We start from the raw sequence: 24,019 nt of genomic DNA, 5'->3' as shown, positions 1-24,019 counted from the left end.
AGTCTGGTTGCTCCTGGATTGGTTTACCCAGGGATTGCAGTTATTTTCACACTATTTGTTTACATACGAAATGTAAATTGAAATGTGTTTGGCTTTCTTTCCAAATATGTGTGTATATGTGCACTGTGAAAGCTCCCTTGAACGGACACCTTCAGTTCCAGTCCCAAAAATGAATCTTTTGAAGCATTTTGGCTAAGAGAGCGCACTTTGTCCGAAGGAGGAAAGTTAAGGAGGGGACAAAAAATGGAAATTAAAACATATTGACAATGAGATATCCTGCCAATGGAGCTCTAAAGAGCTTTCACTGTACTTAGAACCAGTGTAAATGGACAGCATATTCGGCGCCAAAATCTGCAGATGTTTATTTTTGGTCACAGACAGTGGAAATTTTTATATACGCTTCGTATATGAAATCGACTTTGCATTTATCTTTTTGGCGTCTTGTTTACTTGCAAATGCAAATATTAAGTAATACATGTGGTTTTAATCAACCAACGGATAAATGCCAGTTGCAGAGTTTTTTTTCCGCTCAACTGAAACACAAAGTTGAACAGGTGTTTTTCTGCTTCACGGCAACGCACTTGTATTTCATAATAAAATACTTTTGATATACGAACGTCGAACTCAAAGACGAAACATGCTTAAAAGAAACTGATTTCCAATTGAATGTCGAGATTTTAAGCTTTTCATAAATAGATATTTTATAATCCTAGAGAAGATAGATGATTCTAGAATTCAAATTATCTATTTGTTCATAATTTTAAGTCAGAATACATTAGTTATTCGCCTGTTCTTGGTGGGATTAAGTCATGAACAGAGTATTGCGTAGTCGGTCGATGCCGAGTCTTCCCAATTCTGCTTTAAATGGATTTGTTTGCCGTACGCATCCGATATATATTTATCTTGCTTGATATCCGGACTTTTGTTTAAGACTATATTTATTTAAAACTTAAAAATAAGGTACTTGCGAAATCCGAAAAGTTCAGATCATGTTTTTCATAAACATTTTTTTCTAAAAATAGCAGGTAAAAAACCCAACAGGCAAACAATTCTGTAATTAGGTAAAATTTATTTTATTGGTCAAAACGGAAATTAAGTGAAAACAAGTAGAAACGTTTACTTGGAGAATACTTGACTATGAGATACCCTTTAACATATAGATTTTATATGATTCCAATCCCGAACCAAAAGACAAAGCTGATTTTTTTTTTACTGCAGCTAAGATGAGGTTTCCTTCTGGCGTAACTCGGTCGCGCAATCTCTCATTTTAAAGCTTTGCTTGAATAGTTGTTAAAAAATATATTTAAAGTTATTTTTATAAAAGAAAATCCAGCTGTAACTGACAAAAACGAGTTGAACACATTGTGCAGCGAAGCTGTAAATCAAAACGCGTTTTACCCAAAAAAGAAAAGAGAGCAGAAGAGCAGCAATGGCAAAAATTGATGTGTTTTTGAAACAGTTTTTATTATATTTTATTTTCTGGGTGTAAACTCTGTATATTGCTAAAATAAACTTGTTTTCTGGCTCTCGTATACAAAAAAATCATATGTATGTGTATATCAATTTTAGTGTGTGTGTGTGTTTTTTTGCGCCGAAACCGCAAATTTCTGCGCGTTTGGCTCGACAATCTTATCATCTAATGTGCTAAAAATAGCTGTGGCCGCCCCTGAGTGGTTCCATGTTTGTGTGCTTGTGCGTCTTTCTGTCTGTCTGTCTGTCTGCCGGTCTATCCATGTGTTTCTGAAACTTCGCGCCCAATCTTTTTTCCATATCTATATCTATATCTCCACCTCTGTATCTGTATCTATATGTATCTGTTAATGTGTATCTGTATGTATACCTATATCTATCTGTAAATTTAACTGTATCTGCATCATATGTACATACATACATGTTAATGTATCTGTATCTATGTGTATCTGTTACTGTGTACCTGTATCTGCTTTATATCTCCACCCCTGTATCTTTGTATTTGTATCTGTATCTGTATCTGTATCTGTATCTGTATCTGTATCTGTATCTGTATCTGTATCTGTATCTGTATCTGTATCTGTATCTGTATCTGTATCTGTATCTGTATCTGTATCTGTATCTGTATCTGTATCTGTATCTGTATCTGTATCTGTATCTGTATCTGTATCTGTATCTGTATCTGTATCTGTATCTGTATCTGTATCTGTATCTGTATCTGTATCTGTATCTGTATCTGTATCTGTATCTGTATCTGTATCTGTATCTGTATCTGTATCTGTATCTGTATCTGTATCTGTATCTGTATCTGTATCTGTATCTGTATCTGTATCTGTATCTGTATCTGTATCTGTATCTGTATCTGTATCTGTATCTGTATCTGTATCTGTATCTGTATCTGTATCTGTATCTGTATCTGTATCTGTATCTGTATCTGTATCTGTATCTGTATCTGTATCTGTATCTGTATCTGTATCTGTATCTGTATCTGTATCTGTATCTGTATCTGTATCTGTATCTGTATCTGTATCTGTATCTGTATCTGTATCTGTATCTGTATCTGTATCTGTATCTGTATCTGTATCTGTATCTGTATCTGTATCTGTATCTGTATCTGTATCTGTATCTGTATCTGTATCTGTATCTGTATCTGTATCTGTATCTGTATCTGTATTCTGTATCTGTATCTGTATCTGTATCTGTATCTGTATCTGTATCTGTATCTGTATCTGTATCTGTATCTGTATCTGTATCTGTATCTGTATCTGTATCTGTATCTGTATCTGTATCTGTATCTGTATCTGTATCTGTATCTGTATCTGTATCTGTATCTGTATCTGTATCTGTATCTGTATCTGTATCTGTATCTGTATCTGTATCTGTATCTGTATCTGTATCTGTATCTGTACCTGTGTCTGTATCTACATTTGTAACTGTATCTGTATCTTTGTATCTGTTCTCAGACACAAAATGTACTTGCGTGTATCTTATTTTCCATTTCGGCCAAAAATTTTCGCTAACTAAATCATTATTATTATTATTTTTTTGTTCTTTCTTCATCTCTGTTGTTGTTTTTGTTGTTAAATTATTTGTTAGAGAGCCCGTGTGATCATTTAGCGCTATGCTAATTCAATTTGTCTGCGTGTTTTTGCCTCTTCTGTAGGAAATTTGTTTGACAGCTTCTGAAATATTGCAAAGGCGTTTTGCAGTATTGCAAAGCGCTACGCAAACAATTCATGAAATATCTGCAACCATTTTTAAAATAATTTTATAGCCAAAGGAAATGTTTTGGGCCTTTTACCATAACATAATTTAATAATAATATTTGTTGTACATATTAAGTTTTTAATTTATAATAATTTTCTTATATACTGTTATCAATCGAACTCGTCTCAGAAAAAGGCCTTGTCGGGTGTCTTCAATTTTTAAATAAGTAATAAACAATATTATCTACACAAGTCGACATACAACTGATCTTTTTCCTTAACAAATTTAACAACCATTTATAATTAACCTATTAGCTGTCAGGCTCGACATAGAGACAAAATTCGTGTATGTACAAATACCAATATAATTATTTAAACAAAATGCGTCGCTAGACAGAGACAAAGATATTTAGTGCAGGGGAGAGATCGAGCTCTTGAAATTTAAAAATTTAAAAATTTCCACAGCACGCTGCTGTTTACATTTCTCGCTTTTCGGCCTTTTGATGTGAATGTGTCTTGTGCACACAGAAAACAATAATAATGATAATAATGATAAAAAAAATGCAAACGAAGACTAAAGGAAAAATACAAATCAAATATATGTGAGAACGATTTTTTGCATCCATAATTTCACTTCTTATATTCCGTTTGCGCAAACAGTTAACAACAAACTGTGGATTTTTAATAACCCAACGACGTCTTCTCTGTCGCAAATTGTTATTAAAAATGTTGTTGTTTTTGGCCCTTTTATGTGTGTGCAACAAAAAACATGTAGCACTTTTTGGCTTTAAGATTTTGCAGATGTGTAGCAAAAATTCCACTATAAATAATTTCGCACATTGAAGTCTTGGCCAAAGCATAAATTAGACAGAACATGGTAGACAGATGACTTGGCTTAAATCCATTTGAATGTCGTTTGCTTTGACAAACAGTCGAAAATGAGAGATTTAAGTCGCACTTCAACGATGTTCGTTGAATTCCTCAAATAGAATAAAGAATTTTGCATTTATATTATCGTTTAAGCCTGTTGCGAGTGCCTAAAAATGAGACTGAGCGAGTGTTAATTTGTTCCTTTTGGTTACAAAAATGCAAAGGGAATTTCATGGTAGTTTTCAAAATAATAATTCAACTCGTTAATTGAATGAAAAGTATATATATATAATTGGAAGTATAGATGCACTTTAAGGCCAGCAAAAAAATTCTCCTGATTCAAAATATTTCCATTTTAAAAAGATAAAGTGTTTCTTCTTGGAAATTGCCCGTTGTACTGAAAGTATTGCATGTCGTGCATATTTTCATTTACAAGATGCGGGCTACATTTTATTCCTTCATTGGTATCTACCAAATATATAATAATATTGGGACTTAAGATATTTACGCTTTGGGGCTAAGTCTCTCTTACAAATTTTTTATTATTTTTTTTTTTAACTCGGCTTCTGGAAACAAACAAATATTGGAATTCTTTTTTTCTTTGGAACTGGTTTGTGTTAAATCCGATTTACACTTTTGATTTTATATTCCCAATTTCGTTACATTAAATACCAACATTAAATAGATGTTTTTTTAATTTTCTTCTATACAAATACAATAGAATATACAGTAGTATTTAGACACTCCTTAAAACACGATCAGAAAGTAAAGAATAAGAGATAGATACCTCTATATTCTTTCGAAAAATTTAAAGCCGATCGGATACTAAGAAGTTATTTAAATATAATAGTTACAGGTACAGGGTATCTTTTACCCGGAAATGCGTCTATTATTTATACATATTTTTAATGTAAGCTGCTAATAAACTGACGGCATATTCCACTGCTAGGTACAGGGTATCTTTTAGCCAGGAATTCGTTAACTTTTGTCCTATTTTTACATAAAGCTGCTAATATATTCCACAGCTAGCCACAGGGTATCTTTAAGCTGGAAATGCGGCTATTATTGCCCTATTTTAACAGATATTTTAAAAGAAAGCTGCACAAAAACTATCGGAATTTTCCACTGCTAGGTACAGGGTATCTTTTAGCCAGGAATTCGTTAACTTTTGTCCTATTTTTACATATAGCTGCTAATATATTCCACAGCTAGCCACAGAATATCTTTAAGCTGGAAATGCGGCTATTATTGCCCTATTTTAACAGATATTTTAAAAGAAAGCTGCACAAAAACTATCGGAATATTCCACTGCTAGGTACAGGGTATCTTTTAGCCAGGAATTCGTTAACTTTTGTCCTATTTTTACATATAGCTGCTAATATATTCCACAGCTAGCCACAGGGTATCTTTAAGCTGGAAATGCGGCTATTATTGCTCTATTTTAACAGATATTTTAAAAGAAAGCTGCACAAAAACTATCGGAATATTCCTCCGCTAGGTACAGGGTATCTTTTAGCCAGGAATTCGTTAACTTTTGTCCTATTTTTACATATATTTTGACCGTAAGCTGCTAATAAACTGACGGCATATTCCACTGCATCCCCTCCCTTGTATTCAAACCAAAAGCTGCGTGCACACAATTCTCACTCTTCGTTCGACTCAATGGTTTTTGTGGTTGCCTCTTTGTGTCGCCCACGGTCCAACAGTCCAATGAATCCGCAGATAACAACTGTCAAATCCCCCCCTCCCCCAATCGGGAAAGGGCTTGTAGTTATCCGTGTAGGGGAATATTTTTTGAATATGCATGAATGCATCGATGCTTGACATATTTCGGTCGAAATCGTCACCAAATTCTGTGGACCCAGCGGCGATTTAAGGGGCTCAAATGAACAAAATATGTATATTGTCAAAGGTGCCATTTTAGGATGATATTGTATAACGCATTCAGACTAACGAACGCGTAAAGCGAATGCAATTCTGCGGTAATCGCAAATCACAGTAAATATATGTTATGTCAAGTTGCGCATTAAATTTGGTTTCAGAGAACAATGAGCTCTTATGTCGCTGTTAATAACAGGGCTTCAAATATTTACACAAAATTAAACGCGAACAAATTAAAAACAAAAACTAGTTGAAAAGTAAAATTGTTTAAAATGATAAATATGGAGAGATACTACAATGTTTGTTCTATCCTGTACTTGTGGAAAATGTATCCAAATGCAAATTAGAATATAATATGTGAATATAAATACTATATAGATCACAAGTGTATAGATCATGCACGTTTATGATTTCATCTATATCTGTACGAAGCATTCTCAGTTCTTTCAACTTCTTTGGGTTCCTTTATTACTGCTCAAGACAGTAATATGGTAAAGTCGGTCTGATCAGTTCATTAGCCTGTAGAAAAAAGTACCAGGTACTTTTACTTATTTCCCCAATCATATAGAGCCCATGAGAACAATTGAATTCTTATTAAATTATAAATTAAAGCAAAATCGAATAAGTAGAACATTTATAGGCACAATCAGACCTTTGGCTGACTGTCGAAACATTCATATCTTCGGCATACCAACAATTTACTTTGTTATTGAATTAAGTTGTTAACTAATTGATTTGCTTTTTGTCTGTGTCCACTAATACCCTACCCAATATCAATTAGCAGACTTTAGTGCGATGCGCGGTCAATTTGACTACAAATAGTTCGGAAAATTTGATGTGGAAGTTAAATTCTATTGGCATTTAAAATGTGCAAACCAACCAAGTGCAATCATGTGTGGGCCGAGGCAGCATTTCCTCTTGCCATCAATGCCAATGCCAAGGCGAGCAGACACACAACCACACATACACAACCACACACACACAACCTCACAAACAACCTCACACACAACCACACAACAACCACACAGACACACTCGCGGCGAAAGAATTTACACATAGATAGACTGTGGTGCAGAGCATTTTCATATGAAAAGTTTTTGGCAAGCGCCACTTCCAATTGCATAGTCAATGCATTTCCACCCCCCCCCCCCCCCCCTTCACTATCTGCGCCCCTATTTGAGGTGTCCCATTTTCCTTAATATCAGTTTGTGCGTTTCCACTTGTCTTGCCCCGCGACTTCATTTAACTTTGTTGCCTGTGGGCCAATCTTGAAGATGAAGATGTTTGCGGGTCTATTTTCCACATTCAATTAACTTGAATAAATGAAATCGTTTGCGGGTTCAAAAGGCGATCAAAAACTGTACGCGGGTTAAGTAAAACAAATCGCTTAATTATTTAATTTAATCTGTTTGCATGTGGAGCTCGTAACTTGTTTGTTTAGTTGGCTTCCAGTTGCATATATTAAGCCCTTTAAAAAAAAGAATCACAATCAAGTTTAGTCGACTAGCATACACCCTGTAAGAGATAAGCTATCAACAATGTAAATTGGCCTTGATATGGGTTAATACCAAAAAACTTGTCCTTCTAGCACTTTGAGTGTCTGAGAGCTTAAGTCGTAGTCTTAGGGACATATATATAAATATTATTTTCGCTATATAGTTGTCTATAGATGTAGGGGTAGTACTTAAAATGAGTTTATACTCGGCTACAGAATATCTTTTAGTCGAAATCCTCTCGAACTAGGCACTTTTCGTTTGACATTTGTGTTTTTGTTTTCGTGTCACGCATCAGAACTTTTAGTCACGCGTCCATCTCTTTTCATTAAGACTGCATTGTTTCCTGGTCTTTGAGCTTTTGTTATTTTAAATTCGCCGCCAGCCGCATTTCAATTAAATTTCATTGTGCCCTAAGTGCCATCCGGTACTGGACGCCGCAAAGGATATTGCGGGGCTCGAGTCCCTTTTGTCGGCAGTAAATGGCACTAACAAAAGCTCTGGCAGAAAAGCTGACCCCTACTTGGCCTCTGCTGCCTGCTAGGGGCAGCTAATCAAATTATGTACACATGTTGTTGTTGATGTATGTATTTTTTGTTTTCATTGTTGTTGTTTCATAAAAGCGTAGCAAACCGTTAGCGCCAACAGCTTTTGGTTAATATTTTGTGCACTGTATTCAAATGCAGTCGAGCAGAAGCAACTGAGCCTAGAGCAGGCGCCCAGAGAGTTCAGCTGTCACCATTGAACAATTGGCTTTTGATCTCTCTCATCTCTCATCTCCCATCTCTCTTTATACCCTGCTGCTCTTATACTTTTTTCTTTGTATGTCAGTGAATGGCTTTGGCGACAAGGCTGTCTGCAATTTGTGCTTTGCTCTGTTATTGGGTATAAAAAGTTTATAGTTCAGTTTGTGTCTAGTTAGTTTTATTTACAGCTTCTGTCTTATCCAATAGAGAAGTTAGTTAACATGTGTAGTTTAAACAGTTGTGTTAAGCTTTTGTTCAACAAGTTCTAATTAGAGTTAAAACGAACGTTAAATTCTATATAAATTAAACGCTTTAACTTTGGTTTATTAATGAATATTATGTTATATTTTGCGTAAATTTGTTGCTTGTAGAACTCAATTTCTGTATGATCCACTTGCTCTCTCTCTCTCTCCCACTCTCGCGCTTGCTCTATGTTATCAGAAAATTTGACACAAATTCAAGCAACTGCAATAAGATCGGAATCTTAACCACAACAATGGACAGTAGCCACATCCTTCTCTCTCTCTTTCTTTTCTCTGCCTCTCATTCATCATCTATCCGCTCATCTGGCAAATTGTGTCGAGTTTTTGCTGGACATTCTTGATACTCCACTCTGACCTTTTATCGAGAAAACGAGAAGAACAAATAGGGTGGGTTGCGACAGAAGAATTTCGAGAGCCTTGTTATCTGTGCGCCGCTGCTGCTGCCCCCTTTATGGCCCTGCGGCCCCGCACGCTGCTGATAAGGCAACAAATTTATTTTTAGTTTTCTGTTTCGGTTTTGCTTTTGATAGCTGTTGTTGCCAAACGAAGAAAAGAAAAAAACCAAATAGCAGACGTAAAGCGTTTTCCTGCGTCTTCGCACTGGAAGTCTTCCAGTTTATTCAACTTTTGCTACAAGTGCAGTCGCAACTACAACAACAACAAGTGAAGTAGACAAAAAGCAACAATAAAACAGTAAATCAGAAAAAAAACAAAAAGCAAGCATCAGCAAATGCAGCAAACGAAGAAGAAGAAGAACAAGCCGAAAAAGTCACGACAACAACAACAACACAATAAAATCCAAGGCTATTACAGTTCATTGCTCAAGCAACAAGTGTATTCCATTCCCATTCCCTGCAACTCACGCCCTCTCTCTCTTTCTCTCTCTTTCTGGCCCTGTGCCTTGTCAACCCTCTGCTTTAATCTGTCGTCTTCTACTTTTTGCTGACTTTCAACTGTTTTAATTTTTGCTTGGCTCGGATTATGTAATTTATTTTGTAAAACAAGTATTTACATATTTTGCTTTTTTTTTTCTTAAGTGTATTTGTGTAAATTATGTATTAGGTTATACCTGGACTGATGCCTGGCAGTAATCGGAAGTTGAAAAACAAGGGTTTAGTCAGCCCATAAATATTTTAACAGTTACAAATATAAATATTTACGTATTTAGTATGTGAATAGAACGATAAAAAAGTTTTCACTGGTTGGGTTTACGGATCGAAATAATGGTTAAATTCAATATATCGAGTTTTATTTTCAATTTTTGAATAGAAGTACTAAAGTAATCATAATATAATCATACTTAATTTCATCTGTTAAACGTCCATAAATTAGTGTATTTAGATATCTGGAGATAACATTAAACATTTTCTGCACATTCATGCTTTCGAGCTCTATTTCTGTTCTGTGTTTTTCATTCTGAAGTGTTTCGTTTTCTTGAGAAATTCAAGAATAAATTGTTGAAAATTACGCCTATCACGAAAACCTTAAAAAACCCATCAACTGCCGACAATGTTGCTCAACTGGTAGCTACTTTGAGGCAACTAAGTTGCCAAAAAGTAGTTCCCCTGCCCATTCGAACGATTCCAAATACTTTCAACACTTTGTCGTTGTCTAGATTCGTTTTATGGTGCTTTTACTGTTACTGTTGTTGTTTCTGTTGTTGTAGTTGTTGCTCTTCTCCTTCTTATTGTTGCTATCATGGGCATTGTTTATGTTTAGGCCACGAGCCAGGCACTAAATTATGTTGTTTTAGCATGGCATTAATGACTCTATTCGACTCGGCTGCGGTGTCCCTGTCGATATGGCCGGAAGCGCTATTTTCTGAGCCCGTAGTTATTGTCGTATTCCCGGCCAGGTCCACTGCTGGCATTGCCCTTGTCAACACACGCATAAATTAAATTCAAACATATAACGCCTACGCACTGACATTTTAACTAAAGTTTAAATCAGAGCAGCTCTGGAAGTTTTGGAATTACTATCTAGTATGTCCGTGACATGATATGGGAAAACATATTATAAAATTTGCTATTGGCAAAGTAACCAAAACATCTATTGAAATTTCTGAGTTTTTTCTTCTCTTATCGTTTAATATTATTGAAACTAAAAGATTATTGTAAATAAAAAGGTGATGCAGCGTGTTTTTATGTGAAACATTTTATAGATCAGAACAACATTATGTACTCTGTTTATAGCCCGAAATGGAGTTTATTAGTTTTGTACAATGTCCGTTCGAGAGTTTTCGAGTCTTAAATCAAACTTATAGCTAGAGCCTAAAAAATTCCATTAAAATAAAATATTATTTTGGGTTTTTCTTAATAGAAGTTCTATAATAGAACCGACTGAATCTTTAACTTGATTTTTATCACTTATTATAAGAACTTTTAAGGCACGACTCGACTCTTCGTATATATATAGTTTAGTAAATTTGGCAATTGGGCCGCGGGCACTTGAAATTTAGTCAACATATTTCCCATACAACATGTTAAAGTCAAATTGAAGCCGTCGTCATCATCATCATATCATAATAAGCGTATCATCATCATGGTATAATCTACCTGAGGCATTTTCTTGGGCACCTTCTTGGCTTAGTTGCTTCTACTTATGCCGCGTGGGCGTGTCGCCCAACAATTTTAGTGCTTTTGTTTAATAAACAAATAAGTTAGTAGATTGGCCCAACGACGCCACAAAGACGGAGAGTCGAAAAGGGTTTCCAGCGACGCCTTCTTTGGGCGGGTCCTATTAGCATTAATCGAGTGAGCTGAGTGCGTATGTATGTGTGTGCAGTTGTCTGTCTGCCCGTGTATATTCGTGTATGTGTGTGTGCGTGTGTGTCTGCATACCTTTGGATGGCCAACACACACGCGCATACAATTTACGACTTTGGATCGGTTTTAACAACTGTTTGTTTTGCAATTTTGTGTACATACTTATTCACGCAAAATTTATTAAACCTTTATTTTATGGCCTGTTTGTTAAGCATTTAAGTGGGCGTGGCACTACGCAACGTCCATCCAAAGTTTATAAAAATGAAATTTATGCGTAGTATGAATGTGCTGCTTAGTAATAGCAAACCGACTATACTTCTGTTTTTTGTATGTTTATTTACGTATATATATGTATGTATATATGTACGTGTGTGTATGTATATAATATATATATACACATATACATGCATGTATGTATGTACATATGTATGTTCTCTCATACAAAAATAACGTGCATTTAAATAGTGCCCCACTATGCGATTCTCAAAAATTCAAGTAGGCCCTACCAATTTTCATGCTTTGACTGTGAGTGGTGTTTTCTTTTTTTTTTTGTGTCTATCAATCAACTTTATCTCTGCTCTTCCGCTAACACTCTTGCAGACTATATTTTTTCTCTCTTTGTCTCTCCTCTCTCATGTTATCTTTCTCTCTTTTGGTTCCTTTTTTTCTCTCCTCCCTCTCTCCCTCTCCTCTCCTCTCTCGCTCTCTCTCTCTCGCTCTCTCTCGCTCTCTATCTCTCTCTCCTCTCTTTCTCTCTCTTACTCTCTCTCTCTCTCTCTCCCTCTCTCTTTTCTCTCTTACTCTCTCTCTCTCTCTCCCTCTCTCTCACTCTCTCTCTCTATATCTCTTTCCCTCTCACTCTATATCTCTCTCCCTCTTTATCTCTTTCCCTCTCACTCTATAATTCTTCTCCCCCTCTTTATCTCTCTCTTTATTTCTCATTCGCTCTCGATCTCTCTCACTCTTTCCCTCTCTTCAATTCGTCATTTTGCTTTTACTCATCCCTACTTCTCTTTTTTTTCTTGCAGTATTGCGGTTATATAAAAATCTGTCTTTCTACCACAAATAGTTGGAAATAGACAAATCGTTCGTATGAATGGAAGTTTTTGGGTAAGTAGACTTTTCATATACGTTTATATCAAAATAAGAATATATGTTAAGGCTATGCCAACCTGGAAGGTATTCATCTCTCCCACCTAAGAAGTAACTTTTTGCAGTCGGCACTCAAGCACTTAGCCATAGCATAGTTTTCAGTGACCACTCTGGGAAGCCAATTCCCCAGACGAGGGTCTCGTCTCGGATGTCGCAAAGCCCACTCCTCTTTCATCCTTCACACTCCATTCAATTAGCCTTTCTGGCAAATGAAGTAATGTTAGTAGTGCATCTTCCTTTTCTGCTCTTCAGCTTCGCTGCTCTTGTCCACTTAGTGCAGCCAACTCGGTCAACACTTAACACTACCCTTTGGTAATTTATAACATCTACAATCTCAGAAGTTTCATAGTTTCTCTATTGAAGCAAGGATTATATTCCTTTCAAAATGTGTATTCACCGTAACCATTGAATTTTGTAGCAGTATTACAAGACAGTTTCTTGGACTTGCAGCTTTCTTTAATTATCTTCAGGTGCCTCAGCTGGTTAGTTGGAATATACGGAATAATAGTCATAATTCAATTTTCCTGCGAAATTATTGCACATTTTTGCCCCGAATGCATTCAATAATATCTTAAATCAGTTGCAAGCAGACGTGGCAAGTGTTGATATGACAGGCCAATGCCTCCTTTGCTCTGCGCTTAATTAACAAGTCTGATTATCCTTGTCTGAACCTTACGCAAGGAACACTATAAAAGGATATCTGCTGCGTTTCCATGTGCAACTCTTAAGCGAATTTACCAAGCGGCTGCTTTTCCATCTGCCAACATTTGTCGTCACAGCAAAAAAAAATCTCGTTGCCGCATTAGGAACAGGCACAAAGGTGCGTAGTCTGCAGAAAAATTTGGTTTACTACCAGCATGAGATTAAGCAGAGATGCCTCGTAATATCATGATGTAACAGGCATTTGCCTTGATAAACATTCCAAATTTCATGTAAAAAACTTTACGAATATTACAGAAGGAACACGGGGAACAACGTAAGCTTAACAATCACACGATTTTTCGTTCGATTAAAGTGAAAGTACAACGGAAACATTTACCTCGTAATATAAAGTATATTGCAGAAAGGTATCAACACGTTTACGAATACTACACAAGGAAGACTGAAAAAACGTGTTCTAACCAATCACTTGATTTCTTATTCGATAAAAGTCAAAGTAAAACTGATACGTATGCCTCATAATGTCAATATTGCTATAGCAAGCATTTTTTTGTGGATAAGCAATTGCAGTAAGGCATTCAAACGTTTACGAATAATACACAAAGAAGACCTAAAAAACGATTTGCTAATGAATCAATTCTCGTTCGACAAAAGCAAAAGTTCAAGTCAAACATTTGATATATATATATTTAAAAAGATACCTTACTGCATTTGGCTGTCTTATCATCTCATCTGGTTTATCTATGTTTATAGGTATCTTAAAGTCGAGGCACATCTAGTCGAATGATTTCAATTTGTTGACTTTTGAATTTGCGAGGATGGTCAACAAGGACTTTTAGAAATTTTTATGTAACTAACTCGTTAATGATAACGTAACAAAAGAGAATGCCCAAGGACAACATCAATAAATGTGTGGGCATAGCAAAAAGACAGTGATAGAGAAAGGGAGAGAGAGGGAGAAATATGTGTACTCATCAGCTTTGTGTGTAGCTGCCAGTTAGTTGAACTTCAAAGTGATTTATAAAATGATTTACTTTCCATAATTATGGCAATGGCAACAGTAGATGGGATAATTCGAAGAATCGTTAGAAATTTAAGTTGAGAGTGTGGCAAAAATTTAATCCTGATATTATTGAAAAAACGAATGTTTAACTATTTATTTGTTGATTGATGCTGCGTGAATATTGAGTCAAATATGCAATTTTAAAATAATATTTGTTTTGGCTAATATTTGTTGTTTTTTTTTTACGGCAAAACAATATTAATAAATGTCGCATACTGAATTTTAAATCGGGTTTCTGGCTTATTCTCGCATGCATAAATTGCTAGCAGCAATACAATATTTTTCGATTCTTTTTTTTTTATTTTTTTTGGCTCAAAGCATCCTTTTGGCAAATAAGCGCTTTTAAATTCCGTTAAAACATTTGTGATTTGTAATTGCAGAAGTGGGTTTTATACTTTTTTCGAGGGTTATGTCACGCATTTCGGACTTCATATCGTGTACTCTATAAATAAATAATAATAAATAATTTGATATCGATGTTGGTATTACCAAAACCCAATGGTAAAAGGTATAAGATATATGTTACAGGTAGAGAGAAGCATCTCCGAGTCGATGGAAAAAACTAAAGCTAGAAACTTAACTTTTAATATAATATGTAAAATAGTATATCTATGTATTTAAAATAATATATATGTATATTGAATATTTATTTCCTCATACCATACATAGATGGATCTAATCCGTTACTTTACCAAATATCTACAAATAAACATAACCCAAAAAGTATTTCCCCTATACCGTATACAGAAGGAGTTAATAATTCGTTTTCGATTTATCCTTACCTTTCAAAATATCGATAAGTAAACACAATCCCAAAATTTCAATAGCTAAATACACCAATTACTTAACTTCTTGGCTAATATTTTCGAATCTGTTCTCTCCGAAATTAATAAGGAATGCCTAGGCTAGCAGGGAAGAATAAGCAGAGGTGCAGCGTAACGCGCGTGTGTGTGTGTGTGTGTCTTTTGATTGCGTTTGTGGAGAAGGAAACTAAATTGATTGTAAAGTCAGCTTGGCGCTAGGCTTAGAGTATCTGCCAGTCGGGCACGCACGCCCGCACGATTTCGCATCGAATTTTCATAAACTTTTCTTTGGTTTGTTTTTGCAGCTATGGATAAAACAGCAGCCATGATACCAACAACACCGGGAACATCCACTTTAATACAGGCCTAAAGGTAGCAGCTGGATTAACAATAAACACGACAGCCGGAACAGCAGCAGAGTCGACAATTGCAAGAATTTTTAATAAGAGCAGCGACTGCGAAAGTTGTCGTTGTTATAATTGCAACAAAAACAAGAACAACAACAACGACAACAAGCGTGTACATAAAATAAAAAAAAATCAACAAAAAAAATCGCGTGAGTACAAAAATATATTCATTCAGCTATTTAATTTGTGTGCGTGTGTGTGAGTCTGTCACTCACTTTTTGTATTTCATTTTAATTTTATAATTATTTAAAACATTTGTTAAGTTCGTTGGTTGTCCTGAGGGGGGGGGGGGGGCGAAAGGGGGCTGGGGATAAAGCGCAAAGCGGCTGATTAAAAAGCGTATGGAAAAAATTAATTTATAAAATTGGCCGCGCTTAATCGTTAATCGGATGCATTTAAAGTTAAGAGCAAGATCTTAAAATCATAGCCGTAATCAGAGATGAATATTAAAGAAAAGTATTATAATTACAATATATGCTTTATACTCTAATACTTTTTATATATATTATAAATATATTTTCTTGCGAGTTAGGCTCAGGATTTGAGCTATTTGGCCTTGGGTATAGTTGGTGAACACATCTGTGAACCCAATTTTAGTTCAGACAAATGATAACAATTTTAATGATATTATTTTTAATGAAATTTTTAATTGATAATTGCGCGCCGTTCTACTGAAAATATTCCATGTCGTACATATTTTCATATACAAGATATGCGCTAAATTTAATCTTTGACCAAAATTTTGATTTTTATTAAATGTGGCTCTCTTGAAAGTTTTTTTTTTTTTTGGTAATTGAAATCAAATAAATATATCATTAAAGTATAGGTTATAATAATTTTGCCTTGAAATGTACCACGAAATTATGCATAGAAGAAGACATCTACGACCAACGATAAATACGATCAGTATCTGTTAAGGATCTGTTAAACTTTCAATTCTTGCTTAAACAAATTTTATTTTTCTTAAGATCTTTTAACCAGACCTGGCATTTGTTAGTTTAATTATGATTAACACATATAGGCAATGTCCTAACCACATGTCAAAGATCTAAAAAAGAAACAATCTTTTGACAAATGCGTTCTTCTTTGAACCAATTTTATGTTTTTCAACATATCTTGATCAAACTCAGCAATTACAAGCTTCACAATTGCAGACCCGATTTCTAACTAACATTTTCTTATAAGTTGTTTAATTTAAAATGTGGAATGTTATTTAAAAAGAGCAGCTCACTAGTTGCGAATCGATTGGCAGACCGCACACTATCGATGCTCTAACTGAAAGTCGTTGTTTGTTTAAAATGTGTTAATTGTATAAGCACTTAATCGTAATATAATGAAAGACACGTGCGCAACTTACAAAACTCGTTCGACTTTCCTGCACAATAGGCATACGTATATATATACCCGTATATATATATATATATGTATGTGTGTGTGTTTGCATCTGAATCTCTCAGCGCTGTGTTAGAAAAGGCTTATTCAGCTTTTCGTAACCCGCAGGCAATTAGCCAAGCAACAAGCTTTGTTCGTGAAATTGCATTTTTGGGAAATTTGCCAAGAAGCGGAGCCAAACAAATTAGCGAAGAAACTTGTTGCTAAACAGCAATTTAAGGGCACAATGCAAAATGCACATATTACGTATACGCAGCGTGCGAAATGAGCTTCTATGCATAAGAAAAAGGTGAAAAGTATTTAATTTGACTTTTATAAGTCGACTAGAAATGTAATGAAAGCTATCAAAGACAATTAAAAGTTGAGATTCAGGAAATAGATACTGCGGGTATTATCTATTGCTCTCTCTCTCTCTCTCTCCCTCCCCCTCTCTCTCATGATCTTGGTGTTAATGAAAGATCAAGATCAGAGAGATACCATGCACAATTGGACTGAGAAACTGAGAAGCTTTGAAACTTAGACGACGGCACCAATTCACACATTTACTCTCAACGTACACAAAACGAGTATCATAGTTCACATATAGTATAAATTATTTATAGAGACAACCGCACAAATCTACATACACACACACACACACACACAGGCACACACACCCCTCGATTGCAAACCGCAATTTTATTTTTATTCTGCATGATAAATTAATGATAATTTAAAGATAACATTTGTATAAACAATTAATTTGGTGCGCCTTGTCGTTTGTTATTGCTGTTGGCTGTTTTCTCTTAAAAATAGACCAGCACGTTACCCAGAATTGTTATAAATTATATTATTATGAATCATAATAAAATGAGAAAACAGAGGTAGATTACGATAGATTTCAATGAGTTTAACAAAGAAAAGGCAACGTTTAGAGGACTTGGCATAATTCATATTCACATTTGCCCATAAATAACCAATTGTTTTAACTAGTATTATTCGTTGGGTTGTCCAAACAGATGATGGGTTATGCAAAACGAGGTCTCTGCGAAGTCGGATGCACTGAATTTTCCAGAGAATTCCTCTAAAGAATAATTTCGATTGGTAGTCTAGAAATTCTGTTGCAACAAAAGAAAATTAATTGGCATTAAATACATATTATAGAGGAGAATTACGTTCGATATGGCATTGAATTCGTCATTTGGAGCAAATGTTTTAAACAAAAGGTGTTCACCTTGAATATTTTTTTGTCTATTTTCTATTTTTTTAGTGGTATAAACCACATTGGATCGTAGCACTATTTAACAAAGGATTCCAATTAACTTTGAAATCTACACGTGAATTTTTTGTGTATATTGTTGGTGGAATGTTCTTGAATTAACTGTCGCAAATGCTGACAAGTAGAAACTAACCGAGGAATATAGTTTCAAAAGAAGTCTGTTGAAAAATATCTTATAATTTGGCAGTTCTTTGAGGTATCTAAATGACAGAGTCTTCTGCGAGTTATGCTTTAAGAAGGTAATCGAATTTATCGTATTATGTGTAATGCGAGTTCGACGTCCTGATATATACATATGTATATAAAAATGCTTTATGGGGTCTTAGAAGCTTCCTTCCTACCTATACTTTAGAGGTCGTTTATGCTTACCAATTACATATCCCTTTCAGGCCGCTTTCATTGGGCTTAGGCTATAATAATAAGCCATATAAATCGATTAGCTCAACTTGAGCTCTAATTGATAATGGGCTGATCTTTGGGCCACACCATGGAATCAAAACCCGCCAGCTGTTCCAAGTATTGGCCAGCCAGAAACTGTCGTCTTTGATTGATGATGTGGCGCCAAGTTGTTCATCATGTTCTCGTGTGGCATACGAGTTTTTAAGCTGATGCCTTTAGCGTGCAATTAAAACGCTATCGATATCAATTCGACAACAACAACAGCAGCAGCAAAAAACAAAAACAAAAACAAAACAATGTCAAACACTTGATAAGTGCCTGAAGATAACCAAATCGATTCGTGTCGACAAACAATATAACACAGCACACACGTATTTCCAAAAAAAAAAAACCAAAAAAAAAAACACTTGTGTGTGTTCAGCATTTAACAATATAATCACTTGAAAATGCCATTTATAAGAACTGGTAACGCTCTCAAAATCTCTTCAAGTGCTGCCAGTTGACGTTTAATTGGCGTTTAACAAATTTATTTTCTTACCAATTCTTAATACCCTTGCTGTGGTTGTTCTATTTGTAGCATGAATAGGGAGTTTTGAAGCCAAGTTAATTAAGAGTGTATCGAATTACTATATCATATGACTATCACAGGAATCTATTACTCTACCATATGGTAATGATGGAAAGAATCTGTTAAAAGCTTTAAAAACATTTCTAATTTAAGAACATTTTTAAGCACTTGTTGCAGATTCATAAAAATAAGCTTATCTTTATCTTCAGCTAGGGTATGTGAGCTTCGGCATTCCCCTATTGCTTGTCTCTTTTTTTCACTCTTTTTTTCTCTCTTTTTTTTCTATTGTTATAAGTAATGAGGGGCAAAGCTTAGACAAAACTCTTCACAATCATTAGGTGGGCTAATAAGCGTCTCTGAAAGTGTTTATGTTTTGGCTTAAGGCTTTCAAAACTTGATAGATTCTCGGTTAATGGCCCTCGATGTGTGCGGACACCCTGCGGGCAGGTGACTTCCGCATGACGCTCAAATAATAGTATCCAAACAGATATTTTGACGGGGTGTTTTGAAAGTGAAATTGAATAGCAGTAGCTAATAGTAAGCACGACTGCAATATACCCTGCAATCTAAAGGTTGTAGGGGAAGACAAAAGAGATTAAAATTGAAATTGAAGACCAACTGCGATATACTCTTTAGGTTTAGGTGCAGACTGGTTCTCTGTTTGGCATAAGGCATATGTAAATATATAAATATATATTTATAAATGTTAAATTCTTAATAATTTACAAGATATACTTACAAAAAAAATATACAAAATTAATTATATATAAATATATTAACAAATCATAATAATTAAACTTGTAATTTGAGCTAATATTTTATAAATCGCCTGCTCAAAAAATATATAAAAATTGCAAAGTTTATTAAAAGATCAAGTGCTTTTTAATAGCCAGCATAAAGCAAAGCTCAAACTTTTGATTGTCTGCAAATTGTATGGAAATCAATCCAATTAAAGCTGAACCTCTGCCAATTAATGCCATATCACAATCTCGTTAAAAAAAAGAATATATATAGGTGTTTGTATAGAAAACACTAAAACCACAAAATCTTTTGGCAGGTGGAACGCACGCTCAACTGGGCTAACAATGAAAACAACAACAACACGAGCAACTAAATAAAACAATTTATCATACAATGTCCAAAGTTTTTTTCTCTTCGTTTCGTGTGGTTTTTAAACGTTTTGGCTTGGTTTATTATTTGAACTTGTCTGCGGCCGTAGATGCCGCCTCCGTGGCTGAGCACGTTTCGAGCACATCTTTTGGTCTTCGGCTTAATTCTTTTTATGGGCGAACCCGGTAAGTGCCTATGGTAATCGTCGAGGCATTTTAATTAATGCCTTTTAACTTTCCCAAAAACAAAAGCGAAGACGTAAAGAAATCAAGTGGAAATGTGGCTAGTTGAGACCAAGACCAAGCGATACCCTGTACGTAGCTCGAATGTAGCCTAAATTCGATATATTTGCGAGTTCGATGCGGGACAAGGCTGAAACAATTCTCCATTGATTAGGCATAAATAAAATGTATGTGTACACAATTATTAGCTGCTGCCTGTAGCTTGATTAAGCTCTCCCTTGGCACTTTTGGCTAGCTACAGGGTATAAAGTGAGAAGGAATTTTTTTTGTCGCGTGGCCAGACAATGACTAATACAATTTGTTATAGAGCAGCAACATTTTATATGCTTGTTGTTGCTTTTATTTTTGTTTTATTTTTTTTTTCTACTTTGTCTCACTTTTCTACATCGTGGGGGGTTAATTAACTAGATGCGTAGCGAGTGGGAGGGGGAGAGCCCATTGAGCCCACCCGCCCGAGCTGTGTAAACAAATTGCACTAATTTGAGTCTTATTATTTAATAACTAAATAAATAGACAAAAGCCGACAAGTTGTGCAGACCAATTAACCCGTTTTATTCAACAGCAGTTTGTTAGCGCTTTCTGCGCAGTTATTTTATGGCCGCGTTGCGCGCCTTAACGCTCCTTAACACTTATCCTTTGGCCGTAACCACATTTTCACATTTCCAATTAGGAACAATCAATGTCTAACCGAGACGTTGGGCGCGACCGTCGACGTCAAGAGCTCTTCTCTGGGCACACCTTGACCTTTGAGGCGAGGTCGGTCGCCCTCTCTCTCTCTCTCTCTCTCTCTCTCTCTCTCTCTCTCTCTCTATCTCTCTCTTTCTGTCGCAGCAGCTCTTCGTCATCATCAACATCAGTTTTTGACAAACTATTTCACACAAATCAATACATGATTTTTGATTGCTCCTTCAAGCGTCTCAAGGGCTTGGCTAAATGATCTTCAAGGATTTTCTTCGCAAACCCCCTCCAAAGTGTTCAATGAACCATGTGAACTGCAGCTGCTTGATAAGTTTTCATTGCTTATATTTTCCTAGCATTAATTGTAATTGAGTGTATTAGACAAAGAACAAAAACAATTAGGCTACACATTGCAATGCATTTAGTAAAGCTTTTTATCTCCTTTTGAATTATTATGCATTGAGCATGAAATGATGATACATGAAAAATACATGTTGGACCGCAACTAATTAATATTTGGTTCGCCAAATTAAATATTCGCCCGATACCATTGGCAGTTTGTTTGTTTAATTTTTTGTGAAGTTAGTTTGCAATTACAACTTATTAAGCCAGCTTAATGAAAGATTTAGTCGGATTTCCATTTGTCTATTAATTTAAAGTTTAAAAACTTTAATTCAACCAGCGCAAGGCAAATTCAAGGTGCAAGATTCCCATTTTAGGAAGCGAAGCCCCGCAAACATCAAAGATTTGATCGCAGCTGCATGTTAATTTGTTCAATTTAAATTAAAGCTGTTTAATTATTTTCATCCGAATTGATTTCCTAAGAAAAGTTAATCGAATTTGAATTTGCAAACTCTTGCCACAAATTTAGGCCGCAATAGGCCTTGTATGTGAGAGCGTTTGTTGCTGTGCCCATAAAAAGAAAACAATTTAAATCAAATACTTTTTGTTTTTAGACAGTTTATTTTACTTTTGTTTTTAAAGTTTTTTTTTCGTTGTCTAATGACACAGTTATTTTAATACGTAAATATAAAAACGCTTTTCACCGTCATGATGAAAACATTTTGCGGTTCCATTCGGTTTTTTTGTAGACCATCATTCTGACGTGGCAGCTTTCAGAGGGAACTGTCATGTCATTTATCAACTCGGCTCATGCCCAGCTATTTCGCATGAATCCTAGCCCATTTTGATGCCCACTTGTTGAGTTGGTGCTGTTTAATACCATGTGCGATGGCCATTAAACCATAAATTTGTTATTTATTACGTACAATTTTAGTACACTCTGACCCATAAAATTGGCACCAAAAATTGAGGGCTATAGGTGCAAATGTTAGAAGTACAAGAGAAGCCAGCATTAAACTCTTCTATTTATCAACATATATATATATGCTGCAGCAAAAGGCGTATTAATATAATGCTCGATATGTATCACAGGGTATATTCAAGTCGTATATTTCTACTAGCCGGGTTGTTTTGTGGCGCCCACTCAAATATCATAAAATGAGCAAAGAATCGATTTGCTAGCTGACAGCTCCAGAGAAATTTGGGTACCATCAAATACATTAAAGCCATGTTTATTTATATGTTATGCAATAAATGATCGAAAATAAATAATATAAATAATATGTGCAAAAGGGAAAAATATATATGAATATATGCCAAACGTTTGTCGAACAAAACTGTTGTCGGGCAGTTGTGCGGGGAAAAGGTAGCTCTACTGATAAGACCGACACCCAAAACGGGGCAAGTTTCATGTTTTTTTTTTTTTTTTTTTCTGTTGGTGCTCGATATTCATACAATTTCTATTTATAAACCTTTGAGCGTTGGACGGATAGCCTCATTAATAAAACACATGTACGGCCATTAAAATTATTAACAAAAAAAGAAGAAAAAGAAAGAAAACATTTCAAAAGTGAATTTTAAATCGGCTGATTTCATGCGATATACGAACTGAAACAAGGCGAAAAACCTACCGAACCACCCGGCGCGAGCGAACGCGAGAACAACTCGTTGGATTGGATTTGGTTGGATCGGATTGGATCAGATTGGATCGGATTGGGTTGGGTCGGGTTGGGTCGGGTGTGTGTTTTGGTTGCTCTTTGCATATCGCTGTGCCTCAATCTCCAGGCCCCGTTGGCTGTTTATTTCACAAAATGTTATTTTTAGCTGGATGTATTTTTAAATGGCCTTGGGCCACTACGCCACAGAGCTGGGCTGAATGAAGATCGGGGGCCAAAAGTCAATACGGTGCGACGTGTTTTTATTAAGTCGATCATGTTAACTCGTTTGTGGCTTGCTGCTGCGTTAGTAAGCCCCAACAGATCTTAACAGTATGGTCCAGAAGGTTAAGTGTCCAAAATGCAAGCTATTTGTAGAGCGCTCTAACACAAGAAGCAGCGAAAACAAATTTCACTTATAATTCGCAACCAGTTTATGGCACAATTGTCTATTTTGTTGTGTGCTTCGGGGCGCTAACTTTGATTTGGTTTGTTAAAAGTTGGCGATCAGTTAAGAAGTCCTTTTAATGCGCATTCGGGAAATTAGCAAAATTGCTTAAAATTCTCAACTAGTTTTAGGTTGTTTAAGGAGAAGTTTTTACTGTAATTTAAACTGTGAATGGTAGTTGTAACTGAAACCTCATCTAATTCGCCTGCGCCCTTTGCTTTTGCACTGTTTTCTCTTTCATTTATGACGTCCAAAGCAGCCAACTAACCAACCAAGCATCCAAGCAACCAAGCAACCAACCACCCAACCAACCCACCTGCCAGTCTGGCCAAGATGCGAGTCAGCCAATGCGTCGCGCTGTTCGCGACTCTCGTCTATTTAATGTGCCAACTAGTGGTTGCCTTGGTTGCCTGCTGCTGCTGCTGCTGCTGGCCACTTGGGCGACTGGGTGGCAGCCTGTTGTCCGTTGATGGGTTTTAACAAGTTCCCAGGCAGGTTGCTGCCTGTTTCCCAAGTCTCGTCTCTTGGTCTGGCTGCTGCTGCTGCTGCCGTTGGCTGCCGCACTGTCTGCCGTTGCACCCAAAGTGGTTAAACTGGTATTATGAATATTACTAATGCCAACTAGAGTGCCTGGCAATACCGGCAAAT

General features: G+C 35.8%; 1 protein-coding gene across 3 annotated transcripts in view; it reads left to right on the top strand.

Annotated features, from left to right (window-relative positions):
• Positions 1–24,019, top strand: part of LOC135430374 (receptor-type guanylate cyclase Gyc76C-like) — a 47,157-nt gene that overhangs the window by 3,998 nt on the left and 19,140 nt on the right. For all 3 annotated transcript variants that reach the window (XM_064685027.1, XM_064685026.1, XM_064685028.1), the window contains exon 3: positions 15,178–15,428. The gene's annotated coding sequence lies outside the window, so the exon portion shown is untranslated. The remainder of the gene's footprint in view (positions 1–15,177; positions 15,429–24,019) is intronic.

Source organism: Drosophila montana, unplaced genomic scaffold (genome assembly GCF_035044405.1).
Source record: "Drosophila montana isolate Dmon_TW-CO22-7 unplaced genomic scaffold, ASM3504440v1 contig_3003_1, whole genome shotgun sequence".
In the NCBI taxonomy this organism is placed as follows: domain Eukaryota; kingdom Metazoa; phylum Arthropoda; class Insecta; order Diptera; family Drosophilidae; genus Drosophila; species Drosophila montana.
Note: the sequence above shows the minus strand (reverse complement) of the source record. Positions and strands in the feature narration are given on the sequence as shown.